The 14,769-nt window shown below is 46.5% G+C and overlaps 1 protein-coding gene and 1 non-coding gene across 2 annotated transcripts in view; both read left to right on the forward strand.

Moving 5' to 3' along the window:
* The window catches only part of LOC138511074 (coiled-coil domain-containing protein 158-like), a 1,345,385-nt gene that overhangs the window by 140,039 nt on the left and 1,190,577 nt on the right, over nt 1-14,769 (forward strand). The gene's annotated exons all lie outside the window — the stretch shown is intronic.
* Nucleotides 1,707-1,868, forward strand: LOC138512744 (U1 spliceosomal RNA). Its single transcript, XR_011281519.1, has one exon. It is a non-coding gene; the product is annotated as a U1 spliceosomal RNA (small nuclear RNA).

Genomic DNA, 14,769 nt, shown 5'->3' on the forward strand with positions numbered 1-14,769 from the left:
CGTAGGACCCACCATGCAAGAGAGGAATGGGCTCCGGCCCTGACATGCCCGTTCCTCTCTTGCATGGTGCTCCGAGCGGCAAAAGGCGAGCCGAGATGAAGGGAGGAGGTGGTGAGGTGAGGAGAAGAGAGTGCTGGCCCAGGTAAAGGATTATGTGGACAGGTGCTGTGCAGGAGTTCCTCTTGGTGTGGGCAGCAAAGCGTATTGCTGTACCCCTGATTAGCCGTAGGCCGCTTCTCAGAGGAACATTGTGCGGAGTTACTTTCAAGGTTTGTCATCTCTGGACATATGTTTAGCAGAGGTTGCAGCGAGACAGCCTGTCTGCCCCAAAAATCATTCTTTTGAATTGCGAATGTCAACAAAGATGAACCTTTATCAGCTGAGAAACCTAACCTTTGCAGTGATTTTTTTGCTCGTCTCGAGACAAGGAAGAACAGCGCAAGCTCAGTTACGTTTACCTGTAAGCACAGTGCGGATTGATGAAAATGTCCATGCATTATACCAAGTACATTGGACATTATAGGTGTGGCAAATGGGGTATCAAAGCATGGCGAATACCACATGTACAACACAATGTTACCCTAGTAGTGCCCCAATAACACACTGCAACCTGCAAATGGGCCTCAGTGGACCACCTGCCAATGTTTCTGTAAGTTGCTTATGAAGGTTACACATATTTTATTCAGATCCACATGGAGGGTGGGGTGGGAGCTTGACATATCGCAGATGGGAGCCCCAGTCCCTTGCCAATTCAGTCCTACACCTTGCTGTGATGTATGATATGATAGGTTATTTATAACGCGCTTAATACCCATGCAGCAGTGATCCCAATCATAAAAGTGAAACAGGCAAGCCCAACAGGTATAACTTATTTTCACTCTTTTGGTAGCGCAGTCTGAGGGCAGCCTATACCCTTCAGGAGAGGTGTGAGCTGATACAGTTGCAACACAAAAAACAATAGTACTATATTCCCAAAATAACGTAGTTCTTGTCTCTCGGATCTCAGCAGAGCCAGGCTTTTCAGCATCAGACCAGGAGCATGGGTGCCTTTGCGCTGGGCTGGGGTCAAGTCGGAGAGCAGCAGCGATGGGCCCCAATGATGCAGTTCTGTTTGGCAGTGGTGTTGATTTGCGGGTAGAAACGCTGGGAACAGTAGGCCATGCCAAGTGGATGTCACTGGAAGACTCAGTGACCTCTGGGCCCGGACAAGGGAATACTTGCCTTTGGCGCTGTGCAGGCTCGGCTGACACAACCCGGCATATGGTGACGGCAAAGATGTCAAAGCTTCAGCATTGACATTGAGCAGAACTCTGAGATTCAGGGGTGGTGGAGCATTGAGGTCCAGGATGATCATGATGGTGTCAATGGGGCCAGCGCTGAGCAGCTACGCTCAGGAGGGCCATGGGCCCCTGTGGGGCCGACAGGCCAGTGGGCAGACTGCAACAGGCCTGCCGAGCCATCCTGCTACTTATATAAATCTCGGGCCGAGCAGGGCCTGATGGGAGAAAGGAACTGTGCTACAATCTGCTCTTCTGCTTGGCTGTGCCTGCCGGAGCTTCCCCTACACACGGGACAGGCAGCTCTGCAGACGCTCAGAGCTTCCGGGGGGGGGGGGGTGGATGGGGCTGGGTCAGGGCCTGCCTTCTCACCCTCGCTTAGCGGGGCTTCCAGAACTGACCCAACCCCTGCCCTCTTGCATACAACTCATATTTAGCTGGCAGGGGAGAATCTGATCTCAAGGGTAGATCTCCCAGGGTGAGGCTTACCCATTGCACATCGGATTTGCTGACCCCTGCTATGTCCCCATATGCGGGATACACAACTGAATTATTTCTGGTAGTGTGGGACTGCGTTCGCGCTCTCCCCCCAATTTATTGGTGAAAGAAAGAAAAGGTAAAGTGTGCACTAGGCCTGCTAGGTTGCATACTTTAGGATTTGTGCTCACATTGCGTTTCTTCAATTAGGTTCACCTTTGGGTGATCGCTTTTCCACATTTTATCTTTTGAATTGAATCATGCTTCTTTCATCACCACAGAATTAATGTGTATTACAGAGATAAGCTGCCATATGTATTGGGCACACTGCACATGCTCAGGCAGCATCAATCATGCTTTGTACAGGACAATGCTGGCCTAAATTGGGAACCGCCAGCATAGATAAGTTGCTACAGAGGCATATTTTGGGTACAACCAGCATGACAATGTGCTACATCAGTGACAGTGCTGTCTTACACTGTGGAGACATTGAACATTAAAAAGTGTTCTGTTGTAAAATGTTCTTTTCTGCTGTTGGTGACATGGAATTTTCATGTTCCCCTTTAGAACTGATTGTAAACTTATGGCTTTTTGGTCACCTTTTCTGCCCTAAAATGCACCATTTCAACCCCATATTTGAAAAAAAATTATTGGAGGGGGGAACTCCCCCAAACCCTCCCTAGATCCTTGTAGCTCCCTCGCTACGCTCGGTCGCCCCCACTATCTTCAGAAAAATATTAACACATAGACACTGAAAGAAATCACAAGCAACTAACCTTTGATCACTGCCCATGACACCAAAAGCTTTCTTTGGGACTGCATGGCTATCACTGCCCGTGATGCTATTGTGTCAAAGGTCGCACAATATTGCTTTTTAATATACTGCTTTGGGTGAGGTTGTTGACTTTTGGCTCGCCGGTCCACTGGGTGGTAAAAAGTTAATACTTCGGCCCCACATTCTAAAAGGTTTGGACAGGCCTGCTCTAAATGCTACAGTAATATATTAATGTCCACAGTATCCTAACTATTTAAGTCACCTAAGGGTGTAGGAAGTGTCTGTGTGCCATCCCAAAAGGCTACTTGCTGATTTAGAGAAACTAAGAGTGTGTATTTTGGAGTTTATTTGTGTGTTACTATTATATTGCCCCTTCTGACTGTTAAATACATTAATAATTGTTTAATCAAGAAACCTTGTCTGTAAGTGTTTATTTGAAAACTTGACATGGTGAATTTCTGTGTAACTATCATACTGCTCACATGGACCCCTCCTGAGATAAGCCTGACTGCTCTATCACGCTACCAACCTGTGTAGTACAGACTTATACCAAAGGTTGGGTTCCTATTGCCAGCAGGTCAAGGTTGTTGTAGTGCACCCAAAGGGTACTACTCCAAATCTTGCCTAACACTGGTGGCAGGCAGTGAGGGTCTATTGTAGAGTTGTTACACTAAGAATTTGCTTTGCTTTTGTTCAACTAAAAACCTTCACAAGGCTAAGCTCCACTAGAATAGCAATTGTAACATGCCAAATATGGATAACTTCAGTCAGGAAACCCTGATCATTTTAACAATAGATCAACTGAAAGAAATGTGTAAGGTCAGGAATCTCCATGTTAAAGGAAAGAAAAATTAATCAATGGTAAAATTGTTGAATCATCAAAGTCAAAGGTCTGTCGCACCTACTTACCCAGGACATGTGGAAATTGATAATGAGGATGATAATTAGAGTACCACTCTAATGTTTTAGAGTCAGAGAAGGGAGAGGAGTCCCAAGAACGGAGTCCGTCTTTGCCTCAACTGGCCCCTTTGCCTCAACCTCTATCCACTGGGACCCCACAAGGTCCATCACTGAGTCCAGAAGTTGTGTCTCTTGAGAAAATGAGACTTGACTTAGAATTCAGAAGATTACAAGTCCATGCTGAAACCAAACATCAGGACATCAAACCCAGGCGATTAGAAATACAGCATGCTCTTCAAAAGAAGAAATTGTCTCTTCAAAACATTTCTATCTCAGAGTCCTTTAGGTCTTCCAGTCCAAAGAGGCCTCACATGCCCAAAGAAGCAGTGAGTATGTATGATGTGAAACTTGATATTTTGCATTGGTTGGGTGCTTTAGAATACAATTATGGGATTCAAGTTTTCACAGGGAATCAGTTGATTCCTTGGCTTTTGTCTAGGCTCCCCCAGGTTGCAACTGATGCTATAATGGAGGTGGGGAACCAGGTTGCAACTGATGCTATAATGGAGGTGGGGGAACTTGAAAGATTGGATTATGGATTGCACTAATATGTGTACAGAATGCAATATGCGGATTACAAAGAAGTATGACAACAATAATTGTATAATTACTGTTTGTATTGTTGAGGGCCTATGCAGTTTTGATATAATATGTCTTCAAAGTGTACAGGGCCTTAGGTGGCTGGCTTATTGGTTTGAAGAGTGTGCTGAGTGGTTGTACGTACTGGAAAACTATGTGTACTGAAGTGGATAGGATCTGAAGTGGCTATGCACCCAAGACTCTAGGCCCTGGCCACAACCACCGTTGCATAATACAGCCAAGCATACAAACATCTGCCCACTGACTAAACCCACAAACATAACACAGCCACCTGAGGCCCTATCCACTTCAATTCAAATACTATTACAATACTTCCAACCAATAGACAGACTCTTTATTGCATGGCCTCTGAACTCAGCACTCTACTAACTGCCCACAACCAATGCATCCTAATGTTATGTTATGTTACTTGGCATTTATATAGCACCTTATGTATCATTGGTATGACTTCAAAGCACTTGTAGGTTGAACGCCATTGGCAACCGTAGTTCAAGTCAGTAGAGAGTGTTGTATGGTGCGTGGATGCACCGGATATGTGTGCAGCTGGTGTGGTTGTTGGATGATAGCTGCTTTATAGTGACAGGTGTGGTGCTGATGAAATCAGTGGGATGTGTTCAGTCTGGTGGGTGGACACCTAGACTGGGTTCTGGCTGCGTTAGGCCTGAGGAACGCCTAAGCTAGCCAGAATGTGCTCAGCAAGCTGTGTTTTATTAGGGCAATGAGGTGTTCGTGGGGTCGTGTTCGTATGAGAACAGCTAGGCCAAATTATCATGATATAGCTGTTTTCTAGTTGAATGATGGTGTATAGAAGAGAGTAAGCATAGTGGTGTGATATGGTGGATATCAGTACAAGTGCCTGAGTCCGGGCACGTGAGCAGGACAGTGGGGACGTACATAGCGACATACATATATATAGCGACAGGATGGATGGGGTGTATGTGGGATACAGATATGTAAGTGGATACTGGTACATGGCATATATAGGTGATACAGATATTAGGTAGCATCATGGTTAACAGGTATTGTCACTGTCCACACCATCCATAGCATCCGCACTATTTGTACTATCCATGACATCCGCGCCACCTGTATCATCCGCGCCATCCATACCACCTGCACCATCTGCACCATCAGTTTGTCCGTTCCGTTCACTCCATCCATTCCGTCAGTTCCATCCACTTCGTTCGTTCCATCCACTCCATGCGTTCCATCCATTCCATCCGTTCCATCCACTCCATGGGTTCCATCCACTCCATGAGTTCTATCCACTCCATTCACACTTCCACAATGCACCAACCGTTTCATCTGCACTTATCGTTCCATCTGTTCCATCTGCACCAGCCGTTCCAGCCGTTCCATCTGCACCAACCGTTCCATCCGCACCAACCATTCCAGTTACCAATACAGTAAACTACCAAAGAATCTGCCCAGTAGCCACAACCCAAACGCATAAAACATCCACTTGAGATCCTATCCACTTCTGTACACATAGTATCCAGTCAGCACACTCTTGAGTCCAATAAGCCAGCCACCTGATGCCCTATACACTTTTGTAGACATACTATTAAAGTACCTCAACCAATGGACAGACTGTAGCCAGCCACAAACACCACAGCACAATACAGCCTATACAAACACCCTCATATCATCTACAATGCACTCCCCTACCTGAATGAAGCCTGCCTGCAGTCACCACATAAACTGCTTCCTCCAGAATCTATCCGGGAACTACCACGGTGTCCGCGGACACCACAAACAGAATGCCGTCTTCTTCAACCTAAACAAATACATCATATAAACCATCTTTCACTCCCCCACCCATTCCAGGCCCTCGTCCCACCTGCAGATGCCCCGAAATATGTTTTGGAGCCCCTATCGCTGCCACGCTATCCGCAAACATCTGCGGATAAAAGATGGTGGGCTTTTCAGAAAATTATGATGCTCATCACGCTTCCGTCCAGCCAAACACCGGGCACATCGTGTGTAAGCGGACATGACACGCCCCACTGGACCCATCAGAGTCTGGTCCGCGGAGCGAACAGGGAAATGGGTCCGCGGAGCAGAGCCAGATAGCACACATTTTTTTGGACCTATATTTTTCCTCTTTTAAAAAAACAACTCTATGGATTTTCACCAAATTTACAAAAGCACGCTGTTGGGACCAAGCTGCCGCTCCTGCCGCAAATTTGATAAAAAATGTGGAACCCCTCTATAACCTTGCCTCCCCTTGACGGAACCTCACCAAACTTAGCAAAAGAATTCAGAGAGGGCCATATATTTTTTTTTGCAAAGTTTGATGAGGATTTGTGCACGGGGAGCGCAGTTATAAGCTGCCCAAAAAGTGTTCTTCCTATGAGTTGAGCAGGAGGAGTAATATTCGGTGAAAAATCATTGTTAAAGGGACGTTATGGTTGTTACGCTAATAAAAACCTATGAAACTTAGTGAAAAACATTGTTAAAGGGACATTATGGTTAAGTTGCGCTAATAAAAACCTATCAAAACCGGTGGAAAAAGTGTGTTAAAGGGATATTATGGTTACAAGTAAAATCGAAAAACCCCAGAAATTCGCCAGTTACGGTAAGGTAAGCAACCATAACTCGTGCCATCACTGTGCACTCCTAAGACTAACACCCATGACATCAAAGATGGCATCACAAATCTCATTGATGACATCACATGTGACACATGCGATCCACAGACTACCAGGGTAGGAGATTTCCTGTTTAGTGGTGGCTCTGAAAAGAGCCTTTTTTGTTTTCTTTTGTTAAGATGCTTGTAAACAAACACCTATTGTTTTGTATTTTTTGGAGGCCTTTTCATTCTTACAGTCTTACATGGACCTCTTCAAAGCATGCCTTAGATTGTAAAAGAAAATGGCATTTCCAATGGTGGACAAAGAAATGCCATCTGCAGTGAAAAAGTTCACACTAAGGGCCTCATTACACGGATGGCGGTGGACCAAGGTGCTATTAGCACAGAAGTGCAGCATGCCAGCATGGGGACATCAAGCGTGGAATGGCAGATCATCAAGAGTATGGCTTTAATGGTGACGGGATCAAAGGATACGATTAACTACACATCACCTAGATCATGGCAACAACTGCCGCAGGCAACTACAGTGCATGAACACTCACAGGGAATTGGACAACCCTTGCGTCCACTAGACGATGCTACGCACACCTGTCGATCATGTGGCTTCACACATTGCAGTTACTCAGATTAGCTCAGATCATGCCGGTATATGTGGATGAGAACAGGAAATCAATGCATGCTTTTGTGTCATAGGTACAGGTTCCATTTGATGAAACCACTTACACATAGCCATTGTTGCACCCATGCAGGTGATGCTAGATATCCCTTGAAGAGGTGGCTCCTTAGCCCTGTCCGGAACCCGCAGAACAGGCACGAAGAGGACTACAATTGTGCACATACCCGTACCCGTGTGGTGATCGAGCAGGCATTTTGCCTTTTGAAGGCATGGTTTTGCTGCCTCAGCAGGTCGGGAGGGGCACTCCTGTACGGGCATGAGGTGTCCAAGATAATCATGGCATATGTCATGCTGTACAATATGTGCATCAGACGGAACGTGCCTCTGCCCCTGACGTTGAACTGCAACCGCCTGACGAGGGGGATGAGGAGGGAGGAGATGGGGCTGCACATCAGGCAGGTGGCGATGCACAGGAGGGACGTGCTGTGCACCAAAATTTGATCAACCAATATTTCTAATACACATGGATGCGGAGGGTGCCATGGAGGTGGGACTCAGGGCTCTGGTTATGTGGGGGACATGGACACTGTGCACCAATAAAGCACACATACACAATAAGCAATGTCCGGCCATGTGAATTCTCTTGACACAACGGGTGTATTGAACATTAGGAATATTGAATGTGCCCAAACCCTCCACCCCACACACCCTCTCCCCCTCCATCTCCCCCACAACTCCCTCACACACCCTCTCCCCCTCCCCCTCCCCCCACAACTCCCCCATACACCCCCTCCCCCTCCCCCCTCCACCCACAACTCCCCCACACACCCTCTTCTCCCTCACTCCCCACAACTCACCCACACATGGTGTGCACCTCCATGCACCACTAGTCTGCAATAGTTCAGAATGGCAGGCTGCACCTACATCCCATGTCCACTGCCAGCAGCGGGTGGCCCTATGTCCGACCTGCACAAGTTCCGCACGGACCTACGTAGGGGGCTGGTCTGTGTGGAGCTGGCATTCGAGGAGGTGCCTGTTTTGTCAATCACCTGTGCGGGGTGCAGGGCCCCAAGGCATCTGCCATGCGGGTGAGGACCTGCCTCACAGCTGCCAATTCATCGCATATGCATGTGGTACTTGAATCAATGGCACCTTTGAGGGACGTTGCATATTCTCGGAACTCCTCCCTGGCCCGGGCACCTTCACTGATGTGCTGGGTCACGAGCACTGTCAGCTCCTCCTGGCGCTGTTGGATGGTTGTGATACCCTCTTGCCTGTCCCTGACACCGGTGGATGTCGAAGCAGCATGCGACAATGGTGCTGCATCATGTATGCTTCCCGTGGGGCTGAAGCTCCCTGGCCATGACTCAACAGCAGACAGCTCATGGCTGCTGGCATTGTGTGTGCTGGGTAGGGAGCGGTGGGGTGACTGCTGCAGGCTTGTTGTGGCAGGTGTTCTGGGTGTCGGACTGTGTGCATCGTCATCCGACAGGGGTGCCGTGGCAGCTGCTTCTCCAACTGTACTGCTGGCAGTGGACTCAGAGCCTTCAGACACTGGCTCCTGTGTGGTGGTGGCTGGTGTGGGTGCTGTGGTGGCGGTCCTTTTGCGCATCTGTGCAGTGGCTTCATGTGTTGGTTTGGGCTTGTGTGCAAGTCCAGGTTGCACTGTGCCCCTTGATGTTGAGGGCCTGTTTGCTCCCTCCATGCCCCTGGCCTTCTTCACAGGTGTTGTGGGCTGCTCCGTGGGGTCCTGAGCCTCACTGTGAGATTGTGTGCCTGTGGGGGACCAAGAGAGGAACAGCATCAGTGATGGGTCTACGTGCATCATGCATGCATTGGGGTTGCTGCAGTTCTATGGATTGGCAGTTATTTGCCGTTGGAGTTGTGACATGCAGGTTGCTTGCCATATGGGTGGGTAATGCAGGTATATGTCTGGGTGACACATTTATGAGGTGCAGCATGCATGTGGATGCGATGGTGCTGTGCACTGCCTGTAGGCAGGGTTGCGTACATGTGTGTGGTGGCCCCAGCATGGGATCATTTTACTGTCAGTTTTGAGGGACATCTTCATGCTTTGCATTACAGTGGTTTCTTAGGATACTTACCTCCATCAGCCGATGATGGTGCTCCACGCTCCATATCCCCCACTCCCTCGATCGCCTCCATTCCAATTGTACTCGCACATGTCTCCTCCCAGCGAGTCATCTTAATGGGTGAGACACCTCCGCCACCTGTTGCCATGCCCTGGCTACGATTTGCTGAAAGGATGTTCCCGGAAGCGTAGGCGCAGGTCATCCCAGCGCTTGCGCATGTCCTTTACCGTGCATGGGGTGGTGCCAACTGCACACACTTTGCGCACCACCTCCTCCCAGATCTCTTTCTTACGCAACTGTGAAGGTCGACGTAGATCAGCAGCAAACACAACCTCACCATTTTCGGCCAGGGGGTCGGCGAGCATGTTCAGCTCTTCTTCAGAGAAGCACACAATGCGCAGGTGCGCAGCTCCTTTTTTCAGTGCCTTGGGCCTGGTGATGTGGTGATGTGGTTGTATGTGGAGTTTGGCTGTTCTGCTGATGCAGGTCCTATGTATGGAGGATTGCTATGGATTGTGTTTTTAAAGATGGCTGCCGTTGCATTTCCCGTTCCGGCGTGATGACGCTATTTCTGTTTCCGGCATTAATGTGCTTGCTATTGCCGGGTATGCTATTTCCGGTCCCCGCTATTTGCGGGACCGCTACTTAGTGGTAGGCGGAGGAGGTGTTTACACTTAGCGTGCTGCCGGTAAGGGGTTTTTGGGCCCTTACCGGGTAGGCGGTGCGGGACGTTACCAGCATGGCGGTAAGCTCATGCACGACCACTCATAATTGGGCGCTAATTGCACCATGGTTGGGACTCGGACATGTTATTGCTGCCATGCCGGTAAAGTGCCAACTTTACCGGGAAGGTCGTAATGAGGCCCACTGACTTTCTGCATCTCTGCCATCTTCACTGCACAGAGCAATGGAAAAAAGTACTACCCTCTCTTCCTATAAAGTACAACCTGAACACCTGATTGGCTAATCCCCACAGTCCCATTTCCATGCCAGGCATGCTGAAAAGACCTGGATCTGGCATGCCGGGTCCGCGGACTACTGCGGTGTCCACGGACTCCATAACACAGGGAGCAGCCCTTGTTCCCTTTCCATTTCACTCTATGCAGCACTCCCTCATTGGTTACTGTTAAGCAGTCACACACCCATCCACCAATCACATCCAACAACACTACATCTAACTCTGTCATCAAAGTTCACCACTTCAGATGGATTGTTCAACACTCAGAGTACAGGTGTCCTGTTATTCCAAAGCACCTCCAGCAAAAACTGCTGTAAAACTCTCCAAGATTTCTACTTCCAGATTCATCCACATCTGCAATCAACACAAACTACATTTGCAACTCTTTTACAAATGCAAATGAACAGGGTGCCTGCCACTTACCCTGCATAACCTACTCAATAATCATACTCTCATTTGTCCCATCTCCTGACATCAAGTTGCAGTTACTTACAATGCTGTGTGCTTTGAAAGTTTTCTTTTAATGCCCAATTGCATAACAGTTTCAAAACACATAATTCAATTTTAGGAGCACTCGCTGTGATTTTTTTGTAAAAAAAAAAAGAAAACCACGTTGGGAAAATGTACACAGCATGTTCAAGTGCCAGATCATTTGTGAAATTTCAATATATTACCATGACATGTATGCTTGCCCATATCACCCATTCTAATGTGCAGACTGTTATTTTCTTCTTTCCTTCTGTCACTTTTACAACTACTTCTCCCACTAACACACCTGCAGTAAAAAGCACACAATGCACGGCAAGTACATAGATTGCAAAATTAACAAAATGCACTGCGCTTACAACTACTCATTTCAGCACTATTTGAAGGAAGCCAAATAAATGCATGTATACATTTGCAGCAGTGCTATCTGTAAATTTTAATTAATAAATTAAAGGAACAGGAAAAGATATCTGCAAAATACTGCAATGGCACTCATGTAGCAAGCATCTATGTGTGGGAAAGTTAATAAAATTGCACACACTAACATTGTTCTTTCGAATCTGTACATCTTTCTTGCTTCTGCCTTTTTCTCAGCCTACTATGACTTGCACTACTCCATTTCCAATACAAATAGTGTAACAACTTTCACAATTGGAAAACTGCAGCCCCTTAGGCCATACTTATCACAGGACCACAGGTCCCCATACCAACAATGCTGATGCTCCCAAGTCCACATTCCTATACAGTGCTGCACAATTTAACACACATACCGATTAATATTTTCCAACACCTGACATTCCAGGCCAACATGGCCTGTAATATCCTAGTAACACTGGAAAGCTTGCTGCCAAACAAGTATTAGGAATCTAGTGGCAACCCGTCTGCACCAACAGCAGTGTTACAACTATATTCATAATCATGTGCAATGTTACTAACTGTTCTTCCCAACAAATACTCCTACAGTGTAAAATAATGTGTTCTACTAGTACAATTGTTGTGCCATTAATACACATACCCACTAATTTTCTTCTTTCGCAATTGCAGTGAAGAACAGCCTCCTGAAAGACAGAAATGTCTCTACTGGAAGATAAAACCCAGCAGAAAACTACTCTTCACATCCAACAAATAAAGTGCAGTAATGTAGTAGTATTCTTCCTGCTACTCATACAGAGCAGTGTTGTTGTATAGTAGCCTACAAAATTCTACCCCACCCAAAAGCATTTGCTTCACTCTTACTCATTGCACCTCAGCAGGTACACTCTTTGTATTCTCATCTGAACACCAGTATCAAAACACACACTGGTATCGTGAAAACATTGTAATGTCCTTACTTATTCATGCACAGTACACTGTCATACACACTGAAGAAAATCTTTCACACATCAACACACACAGCTACTGGTACAACCTTCGCAACCAGAACTAACAGCCCATTGCACAATTACACACCCCTCTATTTAGCGCCTACCCTGCTATTCAGACACTCATGCACAGTGCACGCAATACATTGCACAACTTTGAAACCCACACCTTCCTATGTTCTCCAACAGACAGAAGAGAATGCCTACCAAAAAGCAACTCCATAGAAAACAATGTAAAAATAGAGCAGATAAAACTAAAAGCATGCAAAATAGTCATCCACTTCTAGCAGAGTTTGTAGGAAATGTAAAAAAAACACAGCTAATACAGTCACTGAACAAAACTAAACCAGCTAACAGGAAAAAGAATTTTGGCCCTTCTTCCAAAATGTAAAAATAAAAAGAAAGGTATTAAGAAGAATACAAAAACCAGTAGCGCTAGCACTGCATCTACCAGTTTTATTGTACCCACAGTTAAGCATTACTAAAAATGTATTTTACCCGAAGAATTCTGCCGCAGAGTCCTTCAGAATCTTATAAAAACAGCAGAGAAATCACGCTCAACGCTTAAAACTTACCGCAGAAAACTAATACTGCAAGCTATCATTGACAGTGCAAGCTCCTTGAAAGAAAATTGTTTATATTAATTTTTAAACAGAATGAAACCACTGACAAAATTAATCAGTAAATTACTAAAAGTACTTTGCTACATAGATACCTTGGCAAACGTCTGTGCAGGTCAGTGGATTCACACAACCAGCACAGAGCCAGATTTCAATGAAGAGTCATAGATACAAGATGTTAGGCAGAATCCTGTGCAGTTCCCTTGGGGACCACTGCAAAAAGATTAAGACTACAGGAGTAAGCAGTAAACCCAATTGGTAGCAGTCTGCACCACCCAGATTTACCTGGTAGCTGTGGCTGAGCAGTCAGACTTCACTCAAGAAGAGTAGGGCAGTATATAGGGTATACACAATAGGGCTAAAAACACAGTAAGTAAACAAACACTGACCAGAGCTTTGTATAAAAAGTATATAATTATTTATTTAAAACACACTTTAGGCAATATACTAGCACTCTAAATCAAAAGCAATTTAAAACACAGTCAGGTAAAGTATACACACCTCCCTTGATAACTATTAGACAAGTCAGAGTTAAAACACCACGATTTGTTAAAACAGATGTGAGCGTGTAACCTAGATGGCACTCCAATAGTTAGGTTAAGGGGAGAGAAAAAGGTAGAGCATAGAAATAAAACAGGTCCGAACACTTTTAGGAGTTCTCAGCAAGGGAATAAAGGCAGTATATACTGTAGAGCCAAAGATCGTAGGCCAGGCCCACTTTAAATGGAGCAAAGCGAAAATGTGCCCAGTATCACACTGTTTAAAATGCACTAATCGTCTTTGCAGAATGTTCAGACGAGGTTGGGGCGAATCAAGAAGATAAGGTTAGAAGGTCTGGGGTCAACCCAGTTGTAAAGCCAAGGATTTAAGGGTCACCTTGGGCAAACCGAAGAAAGGGAGGTAAGACAGGACACAGTACCTTAAATAGAGAGGAAGCTCCAGCGGTGGCAGTTGTTCCTGGCAGTGGTTGCAGTTCATTGTTACAACCAGGAGAAGAGAGGATCTCGTCGAGGAGGAAAGGTGGAGTCGTTGCACTGCACAGGGATGAAACCAGCCGCAGAGTTCGTCGGTAAAAGGTGTGTTCCTCTTATTTGCAGTCAAAGTGGTGAAGCTTGGCTATCCGGCCGCCGGGGTGCTTGGGACGGGCAATTCGACCAAGAGATGTCTTTGGAAGGCGAAAGGGGCGAACTGGTTGGTCCCACCAGCTCAGAGGAAGAAGACGCGTCTAGCAGAAGATCTTCTCTTGTCGTTGGGAAAGTGGTGAGTTTGTTGCAGCAGGGCTCCACCGGTGGTGTCGTCGTTGCAGATGGCTCAGCTTCTTCCCTCTTCGGATTCTTAGGTCCTGTGGCGACTTCTGAAGTTCCAATCCCAAAGGCCCTGCTTTTATGCATTAAAACCCCCATTCAACAGCCTAGCTGTCACTCAAACATGCTAAGTGGTGAGCCGGGCAGCTCACCACTGGCCCAATCAGAACAGAGTGCGACTTGAGTTGCTAAGGCAATGCAGTCCAGGGTGCCAATTCTCCTCCCCACCCATCCTGTGGACCCCAGACAGAGTGGCACCATTTGGAGGGCTTCTGTGGAGAAGCCCGCCAAAAAGTAAACAAAGGGCTCGACCTTGGTCAGAGTTACAGAGACGGACACGAACGCCATTTTAGAAAAGTGTTCTGCCAAAAAGACCCAACCGTTGATTTAATATTAAATAAATAAACGGCGGTATCTTTAACATTGCACCAAAAAGTGGTGCGTTTAAAATCAATGGGAAAATCCCATAGAGAATATTCTGGTGGAATATTTTGCGTGGTAACCACTGCAAGCAGCCAGAAACTCAGCAAGGGGGGACTGGACAGTGCCCCCTTGAAAACAGACCCAGGGGCAATATAATTAACCCCTTCCAGTACTTCCACAATATGATGGTATGTACTGGTTCTGTTCACAATTTAAGACTAGTAAA

The sequence above is a fragment of the Ambystoma mexicanum genome, chromosome 6p, assembly GCF_040938575.1.
Source record: "Ambystoma mexicanum isolate Mex_15411 chromosome 6p, UKY_AmexF1_1, whole genome shotgun sequence".
In the NCBI taxonomy this organism is placed as follows: domain Eukaryota; kingdom Metazoa; phylum Chordata; class Amphibia; order Caudata; family Ambystomatidae; genus Ambystoma; species Ambystoma mexicanum.